This window comes from Hypanus sabinus, chromosome 8 (assembly GCF_030144855.1).
Source record: "Hypanus sabinus isolate sHypSab1 chromosome 8, sHypSab1.hap1, whole genome shotgun sequence".
Taxonomy (NCBI): domain Eukaryota; kingdom Metazoa; phylum Chordata; class Chondrichthyes; order Myliobatiformes; family Dasyatidae; genus Hypanus; species Hypanus sabinus.
Genome location: NC_082713.1, coordinates 151,894,120 through 151,914,100, shown reverse-complemented (window position 1 = coordinate 151,914,100; position 19,981 = coordinate 151,894,120). Strand labels below are relative to the sequence as shown.

At 41.5% G+C, this 19,981-nt stretch overlaps 1 protein-coding gene across 2 annotated transcripts in view; it reads left to right on the top strand.

The window, feature by feature from the left end:
• Nucleotides 1–5,069: 5,069 nt before the first annotated feature.
• The window catches only part of tmem168b (transmembrane protein 168b), a 39,385-nt gene continuing 24,473 nt past the window's right edge, over nucleotides 5,070–19,981 (top strand). Inside the window, exon 1 of one of the 2 annotated variants that reach the window (XM_059978251.1) lies at nucleotides 5,070–6,258. The gene's annotated coding sequence lies outside the window, so the exon portion shown is untranslated. Of the gene's footprint in view, nucleotides 6,259–6,342; nucleotides 6,578–19,981 lie in introns of those variants that run through there. The other variant, XM_059978250.1, reaches the window with a different exon arrangement.

Below are 19,981 nucleotides of genomic sequence, written 5' to 3'. Positions count from 1 at the left end.
ACTCAGACTCTGATTTAAAACTAATAATGGACCTAAAATCAATTGGTTTTTTTGAATACAGTTAAATTTGTAATATTATCAAATCTTAACTGCCTTTTGAATTGGCTAGTAAGTCACTTAGTTACACCAAAGGAAGATGGTTGGACAAAAAAGGATGGTTCAGCTGGCATCAAGTTCACTATTTGAAGTGGCAAAGACAATGGCAGACTATGAAAATGAGAAAGTTTTGATTGACAACTGGAATTCAGAGGGCTCTCACACACTGATGGCAATCACAATGATTTGTTTCAACCACCATCCTGTACACAAACAGCACCAACCCTGGGCATGTTTTGTCTGATGAACAGGTAGTTAAAGTGAAACTTATTATCAAAGTACATATATTTCTCCAAATACTACCTTGAGATTCATTTTCTTGCATTTACAGGAAAATACATCAGAGTTTGCTAAAAACAATAAAGACTGACAAACAACTAATGTATAAAAGACAAATTGTGCAAATAAAAGGGATCATAATGCACAAAACAGCACACCCTAACGCCTTCACCATTGTTTTGGGAGATTTTAACAAGGCCAGTCTGGGGGAAAAAAAAATCACTAAGCAACTACCGTCAACAGATCACTTGCAATACCAAAGGAAACAACACTCTGGACCATTGCCACACCACCATCAAGAATACCTACCGTGCCATTCCACACCCTCACTCCAGGAAATCTGATCACCTGGCTGTATTTCTACTCCCTGAGTATAGGCAGAGACCAAAGACTGCAGCACCAGTAATGAAGACCAAGGTGGTATGGACAAGGAAAGCATGGGAACACCTACAAGACTGCTTTGAATTGGTGGACTGGACTGTATTCAGGGATTCATCTTTGAATCTGGATGAGTATGCTGCAGTTGTTACTGACTTCATGTGTGCCCACAAAGACTTACTGTACATTCCCAAACCAAAAGCTGTGGATGAACCAGGAAGTATGTCATCTGCCGAAGGCTGGATCTGTGGCATTCAAGCCTGGCAACCCAGGCCTGTACCAAAAAACCAGGTATGACTTGAGGAGGACTATCACAAGGGTGAAGAGATAATTTCAAACAAGGTTGGATGCGATATCAGATGCACAGCAACTCTGGTAGGTTCTGCGAAACATTACTTCCTACAAAGCAAAACCCAATAGTATGAATGGCAGCAATGCTTCACTACCAGATGAACTTAATGCACGCTTTGAAAGGGAGAACACAACTACAGCTGTGAAAATCCCTGCTGCACCGATGACCCTGTGTTCTGCTTCAGAGGCCAATGTTAGACTGTCTTTAAAGAGAGTGAATCCTCTCAAGGCAGAAGGTCCCGATAGAGTACCTGCTCAGGCTCTGAAAGCCTGTGCCAACTAACTAATGGGTGTATTCAAGGACATTTTCAATCTCTCACTGCTACGGGCAGAAATTTCCACTTGCTTCAAAAAGGTAACAATTATACCAGTGCCCAAGAAGTATAATGTGGGCTGCCTTCATTACTATTGCCTTGTAGCACTCACATCAACAGTGTTGAAATGCTTTAAGAGGTTGGTTATGCCTGGACTGAACTCCTGCATCAGCAAGAAACCTGAACCCATTGCAATTTGTCTATCGCCACAATAGGTCAACAGTAGACGCAATCTCAATGGCTCTCCACACGGCTTTAGGCCACCTAGACGACACAAACACCTACATCAGTATGCTATTCATCCACTATAGCTCAGCATTTAATACCATAATTCCTAATGTCTACCACTTCCTGGTGACTTTCTGTTCCTGGGCATTGATGACTTCATAGCAAGCCGTGTTATAACAGGTAGGATCCAGGTGAGGAGAAATTGCAAGAGCATGCTCTGAGGAAAATATAGCCCTGGAATCTGGAATCAAGTGAAATCTCTTCACATGATGGACATCCAGGTTTTCATAATTGATTGTTCCCATTGTTCACAACTTTTGACTTATTGCTTAAAGTGGCACAAAAATATGATCCAGATAAACAATTTCTAAGGTCTTCACCAAGACTATCCTGCTAACGTGGTTTCTGTACAAACTGTACAAACTGGCCAAGCATCCAAAGACAATGGTGGGGAGGGGCTGCTAGAATATACAATATTCAATTTACTTATCCAAAGTAGTTGATCTTTGAGGCATCAGCAGGAGAAATTGGGTCAGTATGGAAATATAGTCTTCCCTTTGTGCTGTATTCCACTGTGATAAAGTGTTTTCAGAGGTTAATAAAACATCAACTCACGCCTGAGAGGACTTAGATCTGCTCCAATTTTCCTACAGGCTCTTCACTCAACCCTGGAACATCTGGACAGCAAAGACATCAGGATGATCTTTATCAACTACAGCTCAGCATTCATTACCATCATCTCATCAAAACTAATCAATAAGCTTCAAGACCTTGGCCTCAATACCTCCTTTTTTTACTGGATCCTTGATTTCCTTACTTTCAGATCTCAGTTCAGACGGGCAAAAATCTCTGAAATCTTGCCAGATGTCAAGGGTCATGAAGTGTGTGAAATTACCATTACTATAGAGAAGGTTCTTGGGGAAACTGAAAGGTCTGAAAGTAGTTCAGTCACTTGGACAGATGGTGTATACCCTAGGTTCTGAAAGAGGTGGCTGAAGAGATTGTGGAGGCAATGGTAAATATCTTTCAAGAATCACTAGATTCTGGAATGGTTCCGGAAGACAGGAAAATTGCAAATGTCACCCGACTCTTCAAGAGGGGAGAGAGGCAGAAGAAAGGAGAGGAAAGAAGAAAGGCCAGTAACTCTGACCTCAGTGGTTAGGAAAATTTTGGAGTCAATTATTAAGGATGAGATTTCAGGATACTTGGAGGCACATGAAAAATAGGCCTTAGTCAATGTGGTTTCTTCAAGGGAAAATCTTGCCTGACAAACCTGTTGGAGTTCTTTGAAGAAATAACAAGCAAAAGAGAATTGGTTGATATGGTGTACTTTGATTTTCGCAAGGCTTTTGACAAGGTGCCACACAAGGCTGCTTAACAAGCTAAGAGCCCATGGTATTATAGGGAAAAAAAACTTGCATGGATAAAGCAATGGCTGATTGGGAGGATGCAGAGTGGGAATAAAGGGATTCTTTTCTGGTTGTGCTGCCGGTGACTAGTGGTGTTCCACAGGGACCTGTGTTGGGACAGGTTCTTTTTACATTTTATGTTAATGATTTAGATGATGGAGTTGATGACTTTGTTGCAAAGTCTGCAGATGATATGAAGGAAGGTTTGAGGAAGTAAAGAGGCTACAGAAGGACTTAGATTAGAATGGACAAAGAAATAGCAGATGGAATATGGAGTTGGGAAATGTATGGTCATGCACTTTGGTAGAAGAAATGAAAGTGTTAACTATTTTCTAAATGGAGAGAAAATACAGAAAACTGAAGCACAATGGGTCTTGGGAGTCTTTGTGCAGGATTCCCTAAAGGTTAATTTTGCAGTTTGAGTATGTGGTGAGGAAGGCAAATGCACTTTTAGCATTAATTTCAAGAGGATTAGAATACAAAAGCAAGGATGTAATGTTGAGACTTTATAAAGTACTGGTGGGGCCTCACTTAGACTATTGTGAGCAGTTTTGGACCCCTTATCTTAGAAAAGATGCGCTAAACTGGAGAGGGTACAAAAAAATGTTTCCAGGATTGAATGGCTTGTCATATAAAGAGCATTTGATGGCTCTGGGCCTGTATTCACTAGAATTTAGAGGAATGAAGGGACCCCCCCCCCCCACTACTGAAATCCATCAGATGGTGAAAGACCTTGATAGAGTGGATGTGGAAAGAAAGTTTCCTATGGTGGGGGAATCTAAAGACCAGAGGACACAGCCTTAGAGTAAAGGGGCATCCCTTTATTACAGATGAAGAATTTCTTTAGCCAGAGTTGTGAATCTGTGGAACTTTTTTGCCACAGGGAGCTGTAGCGGCCAAGTCTTAAGTATTTTTAAGGCAGAGATTAATAGATTCTTGACTGGTCTGGGCATGAGGAGATATGGGGAGAAGGCATGAAATTGAGGATGGGAGGAAAATTGGATCAGCCACAATGAATTGGCAGAGCACACTTGATGGGCCAAATGGCCTAATTCTGCTCCTATAGCGTATTGTCTTATGGTCTAACAACGTCTCCTCCACAGTCTCAATCAGCAGAGGTGCACCACAAGGCCCTGTGCTTGGGCCCGTTTTAGTTGCTTTATATTCATGACTGTGAGTCTAAGCACAGCTCCAAAGCCACATTTAAGTTTGTTCATAACACCAATATCTTTGGCCAAATCAAGGGTGGTGACAAATCAGATTATAGGCAGATTAAAAATCTGGTTGAATGGTGCCACAACAAACTCTCAATGTCAGGAAGACCACAGAGCAGATTATTGACTTCAGGAGGAAACCAGAGGTCCATAAGCCAGTCCTCATCAGGGGATCAGCAGTTGAGAGGATCAGTATCTTTAAATTAATCGGTGTTATATTCCTGAGTTTTTGTCCTGGGCCCTGCACACAAGTGCAATTATGGAGAAACCACAGCAGCGCCTTTACTTCCTTAGAAATTTGTTAAGGTTCAGCATGAGATCTAAAAGACAGGAACAGTTATAATTCCTCAAACATCAAGCCCCAATCTTTTGATCATGGCTTCCCCTGCTTGCTCACCACAACTTTTGATGCACATAATAATCAATAACCTATCAACCTCCACCTTAAATATCCCCAATGATTTGGCCTCCACAGCCATTCGTGGTAATAAATAGTACAGATACACCACCCTCTGGCAAAGAAATTTCTCCTCACCTGTTCTAAAAGGGACATCCTTCTATTCTGAGGCTGTGCCTTCAGGTCCTAGACTCCCCCACTATTGGAAACTCAGTGTCCACTTCTTGTAAAATTTAATGGCAGTTGACAGACCAACACAAGTTGCATTACCGCCACCTACTGAGTTGGAGTGGGGGCAAAGAGACAGGAAGTATACCCACTAAATTATATCAGCCACCACCCCCCCAAAAAAAAATCAATATCAAAAAGTCTAATGCTTTTCAGAAAGTCAAATATACAATATACATTATAACAGCAGTGATATCCTAACAATTTTCCATGTTATCTATAGCTGTCCCAAGGACCTCAATTTAGCAATTAGATATTTCCTTTGCACCTCAAATAATCTGCATTCAAATAATAAAAGGTGTACTGTTTCTTGACAAGTCTATTCCCTACAAATGTCTGCATCATGCATATTAATTCTATTGCAATTATTCAACTTTATATGCCCAATATATAAATGTGTAAGCACAACTTCTTCCCTCCTTTTGTACCCTTCTCCCAGTTGAGTTCTCACCATCCTTTGAATTTTACATAAATGCCGTCCTTTCTTTTTTGTATCCCAACTTTGTTGCCACAGTGATCAAATAGACTTTTTAATTATGGCTTTCACGTCTCCTTTATGCAAAGGCACTATATTTACATCTTTAATTTTAAGTGATCGCTTGGTTAGAATGTCTGCCACCTCACTTCCTTCAAACACAACATGGACAGGGTCCCTTCAAGAACACGATGCACAAGCGTAAACCTTACAGCCTCAACATATGTTGTCCAATCTCAACAAGAATTGGCCTACAATTTGAACAGTCTGTTTAATAGATGTCAAAACTAAGTGAATCAGAGCACAGAAGTACATAATCAGGGCATAATTCTTCGACCCATTTCTATGCAGGAATCTTAACAACCATCTCTGACGTGAACACTGATACTTTGTCTGATAATCTCAATAGTCATCTGAAACTTTGGGACATAAACAGAAGCACCTGAACGACCCGTCGCTAGATCTGTATAGATATTTAAAACGGTATAATCCTGCCCACGACCACTCTTTCTGGGCCTTTTAATATTCAGTAGGATTCCACCTCCCCACTTCATTCTTCCAAACTCCAGCGAGTACAGACCCAGAGACATCAAACAGTCCTCATACGTTAACCCCTACATACACCGGACTATTTTCATAAGCCTCTTCTGGACGCTCTCCAATGCCAACGCGTCATTCCTTGGATATGGATTTTTTCCAGTTAATATTGTACTAAAACTTCACCAATGGTGCATTGGTACATTCTAGAATTGGCAAAGTAGATTCTAGTCAACGTTGCTATTCATTAAAGCAAACTAATTTCACATTGAACAGTGGCAGAAACCACTTACACAGTAAACTCAGGGAACAGAGATCCATCTGGCTGGACCTCACTGTGTGCACCAGAAACGTAAGCATTCTCTTGTTGCCACGAATGTTTTGTGGATAAGATTTCAGATCGCACCGCTCCCTGTGAGTTGAGAGGGGCTGGTCACTTCCTCCGTGTTCGCGTTTCTCTCGTTCTCGGGTGCGTCGTGTCCTCTGGCGGCAGCCGTCCTCCGCTGGAAGTCGAGAACCAGGTCGTGAAGATGGTGGCCGCGGGCTCCGAGTGAAGCGCTCTCCCACTCCTCTTCGCCGAGCTGCCCGCCCGTACTGCCCTCGAACCGCCGGGGTACTCGCGAACGCTGCTCGACGGGCGGAGAAGCCGTTGAAGAGCGAGGCGGCGGCAGGTAACCGGGTTTAGCGGGCCGGGCCGGGCCTGGGTGACGGACCTGTCGCAGAAAGGCGGGCAGCTTTGTCTCCGCTGCTCCCCAGTGCGAAACTTCGGCGTCTTTGGGGAGGGGACTTCATAGGTGATCCCTCGTCCCATGATCATTAAACCCACCGCTCATTTAAAAAGTTGTGTCATTAAGCTACACCTGGCTGTGTACCAGCCCGTCCCTAACTCACAATTGGCTAACATCCTCCTCTTCAATTTCATAATTGAAAATACTGGAAATATTCAACGAGCCAGGTAAAAGCAGATCAGTTGGAAAGAGAACAAAAAAATGTTTAAAATCGAGGAGTTTTCATCAGAGTAAGAAAAGTTCAAGACAGTTGAGTTATAAGCATGCAAATAGAAAGAAGATCTGTAGAATGGAGTGCTAAAACTTACGTAAATGTTATGGTGTAGAAACTATTTTAACCTGTTGAGTCTAGTGGAACAATCCCATCGCCCGACTTTTTCCCATGCCTGAGAATTATTTATCCTCTAGTTTATCAATAATCCCTTTGAAAGTTCTGAATGAATATTTACACATTTTTCAGATACTGTGTTCCATACCATAATCACCTTATGCAATTTTTAAGAATTGTGATTTTTTTTATAAAACATTTTCTCACTATCCTTTGAACAATACTCGTAATAGTTGTCCCTGAATCTTTGAACCATTCGATAAAATAAACAAATCTGAGTCTTACAGTATGGAAACAGGCTCTTCAGCCCAACTTATTTATGCCATCCGTGTTGCCCTCAGAACTAGTTCTGTCTGCCTGATTTTGGCCCATAGCCCTGTAAACATCTCCTGTCAATGTACTTATCAAGATGGCTTTTAAACATTGCTAATGCCTCAACCACTATTACTGGCAATTTATTTCAAGTGTGCACCACTCTTTGTATGATGAAGCTGCCCTTGCTCTCCCTTTTAAAGCTGTCACCTCTGATCTATGCCTTGTTTTTAGTACCTTGTCCCTTGGAAAAAGACTGTGCCCCTTGTGATCTTGTGTACCTCTGTCAGGTCACCCCTCAATCTCCAATGTTCCAGAAAATGAGGCGCCGTGGTAGTGTAACAGTTAGTGCAATGCTATTGCAGTTCAATTCTGGTGCCTTCTGTATGGAGTTTCTATGTTCTCCCTGTGACTGTAGAGGTTTCCTTCCACTGTCCAAAGGTGTACCGGTTAGTAGGTTACCTAGTCATTGCAAATTGTCCTGTGATTAGGCTAGTGTTGAATAGGCGGGTTGCTGAGTAGCGCAGTTTGTTGGGCCAGAAGGGACTCTTCCATGCTCTATCTCAAAATAATTAAACAAAATTGTCTCAGTCTACACAATTTCTCCTTGTAACCCAGTTCACCAAGTCCAGGCATCATGCAGGTAAATCTGTTCTGCAGTCTTTCCTATGACATGGTGACCAAAAGTAGGAACAATACTCCAACTTCCCTCTGTTTACCCCATCTATCGAATCTCTCCTCAACATTTTGTTCAAAAAAATTGAATTTTTATTTGTCCATATTGAATTGGTTTATTTAACAATCTTTTGTTAGCATCCAATTATTGCCTGAATTGGACAACAAGTATTTGCGACCAAGTATTTACAGTTAAAGAGTGAAATGATAAACTTTTGTCCAGCCATCAGTTTTTGCGCTACATGATTAAGGCTGCCATTACAGTGTAAATAATTTTTTGAAGGCATTTTTAACTTTTTTATCAGTTATTTTTCTCCTCGTTTGACATTGGATTAATACTTCCTATTGATTTAGGCTCTGTGTTATATGTAAATGATTCTTCACTCTTGTGTCTCTTTAATTCCTCATAGAATGCAAATTTTCATTTAAAATATTGGACCAAGTGACTGGTGCCATTAGCTTACTTGCACGGGGCCCTTTGTCTTCAACCGTCGTTACAAATTTTGGTTTTTGGCGATTAATTCCATCAGTATTTGGCTTGAGTCTCAGATGGTTCGCAGTTTTATTATCCTTACTAGTTTTGACTGAGTTGTGTTTGATTTAAAGCAATTAGTAGACGGATTTCCTTTCATCCAGAGACTGGTAGGGAATTGGAACATGAGGGCTGAAAGGATGATTGAGGCAAAACCCTATACCACTTCTGAAAAGTACATAGAGGGCTACAAAGTAAGAATTGGAAGGTGAGACTAGGTTAGGTAGTTTTTCAAGTTCAAGTTTAATTATCATTCAGCCGTATATGAATACCCATGAATACAGCAAATTGAAACAGTGTTCCTCTGGGGCCAAGGTGCAAAACACAGTTCCAATAGTCATATACAGCACAAGGCGCATATAGCACATATACCATAGCAGTAAAACATACAGTCACATTTAGCCCAAGTCCCTGAATAACATGTCTTGTAAATTGATGGTGCATGGATGTTATCGGCAAGAACAAGCAGTTCACAGCAGTCCGTAGACGAACATACCCATGCATACATGATCCATCTGGTCATTCCACCAATCAAGCACTGGAGGGCAACACCGACAGGACGGGTCTGCCCCCCAACCCAGCATCCACATCCAATGTCTCCTATCTTGGACTTCTGCATCAGGCAAGGCCATGGCTTGAGGCCTCATCCTCGCTTCCCTGCTAATAAACAAGGGAAACGGACAAGCAGCATTTTACATTATTAGTGTCCAGCAGGGTCTTGTGATCGCAAGAGAAATATCCAAGACAATCACTTGCAGTTAGACTGCATACCACCTTCGTGCACCCACTCTGCTGCCTTCCTTTATTACAAGCAGTATTACATCCAATATGGACATAACAGGCCAAATGCCCACTTCTGTGTCATAAGGTTTTTAAGGATATGCCTGTGAAACTATAACTTCCAAGACTTTCTATCTCTGACTGTTGTTGAAGCATTCATCCATGCATTATCCTATCCAGACTTGTTAGTACTAATCTCATGCTGTATTTCATCTTCACCCTCTCTAAAATTATGTGCATTCAGAATTTCGCTCATGTACTTATGCATTCTGACTTCCATTTGCACAACACTGTTGTACTTGCTATAGTTCATTGGTGCACCAAGGGCTTAAGTGTTAAAATTCTTACATCCTTGTTCAAAATTGTGGTTTTCCTCTTTCTAATTCTGTCATTGACCTACACAATGTTCCAGAATTCTTTCTTACAATTTTGGGCTGCAACGTATCCCCCCCCAGTTTATTGATAGCTTCAGCCATCTAGGTTGTAATCTCCCACATTTCCTTTCCAAATATCTTTACTGCTTAAGTTTTTGATCAAGTGAACTGTGTTAATTTTTGCCTCTTTACACTTCTGTCAGATGTTTTACTGTATATACATACAAGGAAGCTCTGTTATAGTTGTAACACCTTGTATAACTGTTTTGTACCTGACTACAGTATATATTCTTCCTGGGCAATGATAATGTATTTATTGATATGCTGTTTTCTCAATGGGAAAGATATATGGAGCACCTGCACATATCAGGTGTTTCTGTGCAGAATGCATCTCTTAAGAAATGTAAACTGTGAAGTAAAATTTAAATACCACAGATAAGACAATGGGAAGAGCTATAGTCGAGGTAGTTATGAGAGTCATGCTGAGCTCGTCAATTTCATCAACTTTGCCTCTAACTTCCACCCAGCCCTCAAATTCACTTGGTTCATCTCAGACACTTCTCTCCCCTTTCTTGATGATGTTGAGGCTCTATAAGGCACTCGAGAGACCACACTTGGAGTATTGTGAGTAGTTTGGACTCCTTATTTTAGAAAGAATGTACTGACTTTGGAGAGGGTGCAGAGAAGATTCATGAGAATGATTCCAAGAATGAAAGGGTTACTGTATGAGGAACGTCTGGCAGCTCTTGGGCTGTATTCCCTGCAGTTCAGGAGAATTAGGGGATATCTCATAGAAACATTTTGAATGTTAAAAGGCCTGAGCAGATTAGATATGGCAAAGTTATTTCCCATGGTACGGAATTCTGGGACAAGAGGGCACAACTTCAGGATTGAAGGACATCAATTTAGAACAGAGATGCGGAGAAATAACTTTACTCAGAGAGTAGTAAATCAGTGGAATTTGTTGCCATGAGCACCTGTGGAGGCCAAGTCATTGGGTGTATTTAAGGCAGAAATAGATAGGTTCTTGATTAGCCAGGGCATCAAAGGGTATCGGGAGAAGGCAGGGGAGTGGGGATGACTGGAAGAATTGGATCAGCCCATGGTGGAGCAAACTTGATGGGCCAAATAGCCTATTTCTGCTCCTGTATCTTATGGTCTTTTCAACTTTCCTTGCAACTTCCTCAAAGAAAGATTGGTTAGACACGACTTACCATGCACAAAACTATGTTGACTATCCGTTATTAGTCCCCGTCTATCCAAATATTTGCATATCCAGTCCCTTAGAATACCTTCCTGTAACCTTCCCACTACTGACATCACTGTTCTATAATCTCCTAGTTTATTGTTAGAACTTTTCTTAAATACTGGAACAACATTAACGCCAATCCTCTGGCACTTCACCTATGGCTAAGGGTGCTTTAAATATCTTTGCTAGGGCTCCTGCAATTTCTGCACTATCCTCCCACAGGGACCAAGGGAACACCTTGTCAGGACCTGGGGAATTATTCACCCTAACTTGCCTCAAGACAGCAAACACCTTCTCCTCTGTAATCTTTATAGGGCCAATGACCTCGCTGCTCCATCTCCTCACATCTATACTCTTGGTTCGTCTCCTGAATCAATACAGATGCAAAATATGCATTTAAGATCTCCCCTATCTCTTTTGGCTCTTTGCATAGATTACCAATCTGATCTTCCAGAAGACCAATTAGAAGCCCTTAGATTCTCCTTCATTCTGTCTACCAGAGTAACCTCGTGTTCTTTTATACCTCTGGTTTCTTTCTTATGTGTTCTCTTGCATTTCTTACACTCCTCAAGTGCCTCACTTGTTCCTGCCTGCCTATACCGGCTTTGCACCTCCTTGTACTAAACTGGCCCTCAATATCTGTCGAAAACCAAGGTTCCATAAATCTTTTATCCTTGCCTTTTATTCTGGCAGGAACATACCAACTCTGTACTATCAAAATTTCACTTTTGAAGGCCTCCCATTCACTGATTACACCTTTGCTAGAAAACAACCTATTCCAATTGACTCCTGTTGGATCCTTTCTGAAGCCATCAAAAATGACCTTTCTCCAATTCAACCCAAGGACTAAACCTATTATTTTCCATAATTACTTTGGAACTAATGGCATTATGATTACTAGATACAAAGTGTTCCCCTACACAATCTATCTATCTTCAGGCCCACAAGTTTGCTCAGCACTACCTCTTGGTAATAGCTATTGTATCAGGGTCCTCACTTCCCATCACATCCATAACCTCTCTCATTGTCTTGTTAGACATGTCCTCTACCATGAAGACCAACACAAAATAGTCATTCAAAACCTCTGCCATTTCCTCATTACCCAATATCAATTCCCCCTTCTCGTCCTCCAAGGGACCTATGTTCACTTTAGCCACCCTTTTCGCTTTATAAAAACTTTTACTATCCATTTTTATGTTTTGTGTATATTTATTTTTGTAATCTAACTTCCTTTTCTTTATTGCTCGCTTAGTGGTACTTCGTTTGCACGAGCTTTTAGTTTGATGCCTTCTTTTACTTCCTTAGTTATCCAAGGCTGGCTGTCCCCACCATGAAAAATCTCCTTGAAAGTCTTCCACTGATCCTCAAACATATAGCCTGTTTTCCCAGTCTACACTAACTAAATCCTTCCTCATCTCATTGTAGTCGGCATTGTTTAGGCATAAAACACTGGTTTTAAATTAAGCTTTTGCACCCTCCATTTGTATGAGAAACTCAATTATACTGTGATCACTCTTTCCAAAAGGATCCCTAACTGTAAGATCACTAATTTTACCTGTGTCGTTGCACAGGACCAGATCTAAGATAGCACGATCCCTTGTAGATTCAGTAACATGCTGTTCAAGAAAGCTATCACAGATGCATTCTATGAAGTCCTGCTCAAGACTGCCCTGACCAATTTGATTCATCCAATCTATGTGCAAGTTGAAGTCCCCCACGATAACTGCTGTTCCATTCTTACATGCCTCAAATATTTCTGTTAATTGCCTGTGCCACTGTAACGTTATTAATCAGTGGCCGATAGATAACTCCCACCAGTGATTTTTTTTCCTTTACTATGTATTCCTAATCTCTACCCAGATGGATTCAGCATTCTACTCCTTAGATGTTATATCATCTCACACTTGACTTTGCACTTGACTTTTCTTCACTCCACTCTTACTTTTCTCTTTTTTGCCTTTTGCAATTTCTTTATCTTCATCCACGTTTCTTTTTTATATTATCCATATTTCTCCAGTCTGTTGAACCCACCCCTCTGCTATCCACAGCCCTAGGATCCAAGTCCCATCATGGTTCAGATGGAACCCATCCCCTTGGTACAGCTCCCTCCTTCCCCAGTATTGGTGCCAATTTCCCATGAATTCAAACCCACTTCTCCCACACCAATCCTTGAGCCACACATTAACTCCCTAATCTTCTTGACCCTATGCCAATTTGCACGTGGCTCAGGTAGTAATCTAGAGATTACTACCTTTTTAGTTTTGATTTTTAATTTAGTCCCTAGCTGCTCAAATTCCCTCAGCATAACCTATTTCCTTGTTCTACCTATGTGGTGTCACATGGACCACAACAACTGGATCTTTCCTCTCCCACTGCAAATTCCTCTGCAAGTCAGATAAGATGTCCCGAATCTGGGCACCAGGTAGGCAACACAGCCTTTGAGTTGCTCTATCCTCGCAACAGAGAACTCTGTCTATTCCCCTGACTATACTATCCCCAATTACCACTACATTTCTCTCCTCTCCCCCTTCTTGGATGGCTCCCTGAACTACGGTGCCACAATTACAGTTACAGTAGGTTGCTCATCCTTCCTGCAGCCCCACTCTCATCCACACAGGGAGCAAGAATCTCAGACCTGTTGAACAAGCTCAAGGGCTGAGGCTCCAACAGCACTGTCTCCTGGTTCCCACTACCCACCTCACTTGCAGTCCCTAACCACAGGCGAAATTTGAGGCAGCTAATGTAATGGGTGTGACTACCTCCTGGAACAGAGAATTGAGGTAACTCTTCCTCTTCCCTGATGTGTTGCAGTATTTGAAACAACACACACAAAATGCTGGTGGAACACAGCAGGCCAGGCAGCATCTAAAGGAAGAAGCACTGTCGACGTTTTGGGCCAAGAACCTTTATCAGGACTAACTGAAAGGAAAGCTAGTAAGGGATTTGGAAGTAGGAGGGGGAGGTGGAAATGCAAAATGATAGGAGAAGACTGGAGGGGTTGGGGTGAAGCTAAGAGCTGGAAAGGTGATTGGCAAAAGGGATACAGAGCTGGAGAAGGGAAAGGATCATGAGACGGGAGGCCTAGGGGGAAAGAAAGGGGGAGAGGAGCACCAGAGGGAGATGGAGAGCAGGTAGAGTGATGGGCAGAGAGAGAAAAAAAAGGGGAGGGGGGAATCTAAATATATCAGGGATGGGTTAAGAAGGGGAGGACGGGCATTAACAGAAGTTAGAGAAGTCAATGTTCATGCCATCAGGTTGGAGGCTACCCAGACGGTATATAAGGTGTTGTTCCTCCAACCTGAGTGTGGCTTCATCTTGATAGTAGAGGAGGCCATGGATAGAGATATCAGAATGGGAATGGGATGTGGAATTAAAATGCGTGGCCACTGGGAGATCCTGCTTTCTCAGGCGGACAGAGTGTCATCAACTTTGAGCCTGAGTTCCTCGGGCACCCGACACTTGCTGCAGATGTGGTCACCAGAAACCACAGTGGAGTCCACCAGCTTCCACATCATGGAGCAACAGCACATCACCTGATCCTCCACCATAACTATTTAATTCGCTGTAATTTAGTGACTTTTTATTCAACCACTACAAAAGCCTTACCTGCTACTTACCTGTAGCTCCTCGCCGATGTCTTTTGGACCAAACCCTCAAGTTCCCACTGCTACACTGGTCCACTCACAAAATGGCTGCTCTGCTTTGACCTTGCTTTACTTTTATTTGCTCCTGATAATGAATCGCTAATTGATTGGTTCACCGCTAATGTGCCGAGCCCCATGTAACGCTCCATTTTAAACTCTTCCCCCTGACCTGTGCGAAGCTAATCTTTCTTTCTCTCTCTTTCCCTGTCTCCCTCCCTCCCTTCACATTTATCTGGGTTAAACTCCAACTGCCATTTTTCAGCTCATAACTGCAACTGATCTATATCGTGTTGTATTCTTTGCCTGTCTTCTACACTTTCCACAACTCCACCTATCTTGGTATCATCTGCAAATTTACTAACCCACCCACATTTTCATCCAAGTCATTTATATACTGTATGTCACAGATAGCAGATGTCCCAGCACAGATCCTTGTGGAACTTCACTAATTACAGCCCTCCAGCTCAAATAAGTCTTTTCCAACACTATTCTCTGCTTCTATGCACAAACCAGTTCTGAATCCAAACAGCCAATTTGCCATGGACATTATGCTTCATAATCTTCTGGATTAGCCTCCTTTGAGGGACTTTGTCAAATGCCTTGCAAAAATCCATGGACAACATCCACTGCCTTATCAATCTCCCATCACCTTGTCAAAAAACTCAGTCAAATTGGTAAGGCATAACCTGCCGTGCACAAAGCTAAGCTGGCTGTCCCTAATTAGGCCATAGGTTTCCAAATGCTCATATATCCTATCAAGAATTTCCCTACAACCAACATGAGATTTGCCTATAGTTCCCAGGATTTTCCTTGTTCCTGTCTTAAATAGGGGTACAACATTAGCCACTTGCCAGTCCTAACGGGACCTCGCCTGTGGCTAGAGAGGACACAAAGATACTGGTCAAGGTCCCAACAATCTTGTCTTTTGCCTCCTTCAATAACCTGTGGCAAATTCCAACACGCCCTGGGGACTTGTCCACCTTAATACCCCTTAGGAGGCCCAACATTTCCTCCTCCTTAACCTCTTAATGCCCTAACATATTTATATACTGAGCACTGATCCTCTATATCTTTTTCCTTGGTAAATACTGAAGCAAAGTACCCATTAAGTACCTCACTCATATTCTCTACATCCAAACAAATGTTCTCCCCTTTATCCTTGAGTGGTTGCCCCCTCTGGCTAGTTATCCTCTTACTCTTGATGTATGTATAGGATGTCTTGAGATTCACCTTAATCCTACATACCAAGGACTTTTCATGGCCCCTCCTAGTTTTCCTCTTCTTTAGGTCTTTTCTGGCTTCTTTATGTTCCTCATGTGCTTTGTTTGATCTGAACTTCCAAAGCTTTACATACTTTTCTGGTTTCTTCTTGACTAAATTCATCATTTCTGTGGAAATCTGAGGTTCTCATATCTTTCCACGTCTGTCCTTCCTTCTGATAGAAACATAGCCTCTTTGTACTCTCTGCAATTGACCTTTAAACACTATCCACCTGTCTGATGTGGACTTACAGAGGTAAGGTGTACCCAATTTACACTTCTTAGTTCCCCTAGTAACTTGCCCTACTCCAATTTAAAACTTGACCACAAGAGCCATACCTATCCTTATCTATAGCTGTCCTGAAAGTTAAGGAGTTGTGGTCACTGTTACCTAACTGTTCACCCACTGAAAGGTCAGTCACCTGGCAAGGCTCATTACCCAATATCTGGTCCAATATGGCCGATCCTGTCATTGGACCATCCACATATTAATTTAAGAAACCTTCCTGAATACAGTTTACAAATTCTGCCCCATCTCAACACCTTACACTAAGAAGGTCCCAGTTTATATTAGGGAAGTTGAAATCCCCCATGGCAACAACCCTATTATTTTTACAGATTTCCTTAATCTGATTACATATCTGTTCTTCAATGTTTTGGTGGCTATTAGGAGGTATTAGTACAATCCCATCAGTGTGATTGCATCCTTCCTGTTCCTGAATTCCACCCAAATGGACTCAGTTTCTGAACCTCCATTTTTTCTCCCCTGAGTGCAGCTATGATATTGGCCCTGATCAGTAGTGCAGCTACCCGTTCCCCCCCTTCTCTTTTACCTCCTCTATCTTTTCTAAAACATTGAAAACCTGGTACATTAATCACCCATTCCTGTCCCTCTCTTAACTAAGTTTCAGCATTGAATCAGTTCCATGTACTGATCCATGCTCTGTTCATCACCCTTACCCATAATACTCCTAGCATTAAAATATACACACTTCAAACTATCCGACCCATCATACATGTTATTTTCATTTTGCATTTCAGTACTTTCCACGAAATCTACCTTCTAGTCTGATCCTTCCCTTACTCACCAGGGACTCTGGTTCCCAGCCCCATGTAAAACTAGTTTAAACTCTCCCAAGTAGCATCAGCAAACCTAGTCTATCACCAGCAAACAACAAAATACTGCGGGAATTTAGCAGGTCAAAAGGTATCGGTGGAGGCAAAGGAATGGTTGACTCTCCTTTCGCCTCTACAGATGGTGTTCGACCCACTGGGTTTCTCCAGCAGTTTGTCTATTGTTCCATATTCTAACATCTGTAGTTTCTCTTGCCTTTTTCTGTCATTAAGCTTCTGTTCATACATGGCAATGCAATTTCTATATGAATTTGCTATTCTATCCTTCATTTACAATTTAGTGGCCAATGAAATTTCCCCCACTAGGGTCATTGCATCCCTCTTGGTTTTCAGTTCTAACCAAATAAATTCTGACTGTAAACCCTTAAAGAGCATCCTCTCAAGCATTATGATCTCATCCTCAATCTCTTTATAGGAAACTTATGTTTAATAATTGAGTTTATCTACATGTCTGTATTTGTTTATTGAATGTTAAGCATTTTAATTTTTAGTACATCATAATAATTTCAAAATATTTTTGATATTTGATGACTGTTAGTGATTGACTTCTTCAGGTCCTGCTACGTATGCATGGTACAGCTGCTCAGGGCCTTGCAAACCTGGTTGCAGGTGGTATCAGAGCTGATACCGTAAATGAAATTGCTGCTTCAACCCACCAAAGTCAGGAGCGGTCATGCTGTAGTAGATAGGGAAAATGGCATTCATGGACAACCTGTCAAAAGTAGATATGTGTCAGCCATTGGATACTTTAAGAGCTATAAGGTGCAATTGCTACATCTTTGACCAATTAATAGCCAGTTATTTTTTAGCTGACCTGAAAAGTCAAAAGTTTGAAAGGACTGTCTTTCTTTTTTTACAACTTAATGTACCTCGATGTTATTTAGAAAACATTTTATGTATTTGGGAGTTGTTTTCCAGACATTGGCTCTCTGTCACCATTACAAATTAATCAAGTCACATGCTTGTGTTTGTGGTAGTTTGATGACTGAAAATAGCTTTCAGTGCAAGCATTTGTCTATAGATCCCTGCAAACTTCAAGTGTTGAGGAGGATGTAAAAGTTTTATCTCCCATTCAGTTTACCTATGAACAAAAGTTCGTAGAATCTGCTTTTCGAAGCACTTAATTTGTTTTGTTATTTTACTTAGTGATACAGCCCTTCTGGCCCTTGAGCCACTCAGCCTCTGGGATCTCCGACAAACCCAATTAAACTTAAACTAAAACTACTCATGGGACAATGTATAATGATCAATTAACCTATCTGAAACATCTTTAGACTGTGGGAGGAAAGCGGAGCACCTGGGGAAAACTCATGCAGTTCACAGGGACTCCTTACAGAACAGTCCCGGAATTGAACTTGGAACTGCGGAACACCCTGATCTGTGCCCATATGACATAAGTTGCTCATTGTTTTTAGAAGAGACATTTTTTTGAGATGCAACATTTGAACCGAGGTTCTGATATGAATAAAACTCAATTATAAATTGAATGTGACTGCTATTCTTAATGACGTATTCTTAACTGTAATGAATAAGTCTGAACGACCTTGTGACCAATGTATTTTAATTATTTACATTGGTTTATAAGATGACATACAATGTATACTGTGTTAACCTAATGAAAAAAACTTTCATTCAGATTAATAAACATAATGATGGCCAAAATAGAACATGTTAATACCAAATATTGTACTGCAATTAAATGTTAGCACACACTTTTTAAAAATTGTAGATATTTTCATTGCATGACATGTGATCAGTCTGCTGTCAATAATAATCCCTGCATCGCTGTTTTGTAGTCTCCTGATCCTTTTTACATTATTTTATTTTGAGAATAGTATGCTAATCAACATCTCTTACCCAAAAATTCCCAATTTGATTCACTTTAAATTAATTTAAATATTTAGCATTCTCTTGTGGGTTTTTTTCAAAATACAACATTCAATCCAAATTCGTAATATTCCTCTTGTCTCCAAAATATTCCATTGGTACGGTGTAACTTTCAAACGAGCCTTCAAAAAGAATATTAGAAACATAGAAAACCTACAGCACAATACAGGCCCTTCAGCCCACAAGGTTGTGCCGAACATGTCCCTACCCTATAAATTACTAGGTTTACCTATAGCCCTCTATTTTTCTAAGCTCTATGTACCTATCCAAAAGTCTCTTAAAAGACCCTATCGTATCCGCCTCTACCATCTTTGCCGGCAGCCCATTCCACGCCCTCACCACTCTGTGAGTAAAAAACTTACCTTTGACATCTCCTCTGTACCTACTCCCCAGCACCTTAAACCTGTGTCCACTTGTGGCAACCATTTCAGCCCTGGGAAAAAGCCTCTGACTATCCACACAATCAACGCCTCTTAACGTCTTATACACCTCGGTCAGGTCACCTCTCATCCTCTGTCACTCCAAGGAGAAAAGGCCAAGTTCACTCAACCTATCCTCATAAGACATGCTCCCCAATCCAGGCAACATCCTTGTAAATCTCCTCTGCACCCTTTCTATGGCCTCCACATCCTTCCTTTAGTGAGGCGACCAAAACTGAGCACAGTACTCCAAGTGGGATCTGACCAGGGTCCTATATAACTGCAACATTACCTCTTGGCTCATAAATTCAATTCCACGATTGATGAAGGCCAATACACTATACGCCTTCTTAACCACTTTGTCAACCTGCGCAGCTGCTTTGAGCGTCCTATGGACTCGGACGCCAAGATCCCTCTGATTCTCCACACTGCCAAGAGTCTTACCATTGGTACTATATTCTGCCACCATATTTGACCTACCAAAATGAACCACTTCACACTTATCTGGGTTGAACTCCATCTGCCACTTCTCAGCCCAGTTTTGCATCCTATCAATGTCCCACTGTAACCTCAGACAGCCCTCCACACTATTCATAACACCTCCAACCTTTGTGTCATCAGCAAACTTACTAACCCATCCCTCCACTTCCTCATCCAGGTCATTTATAAAAATCACGAAGAGTGAGGATCCCAG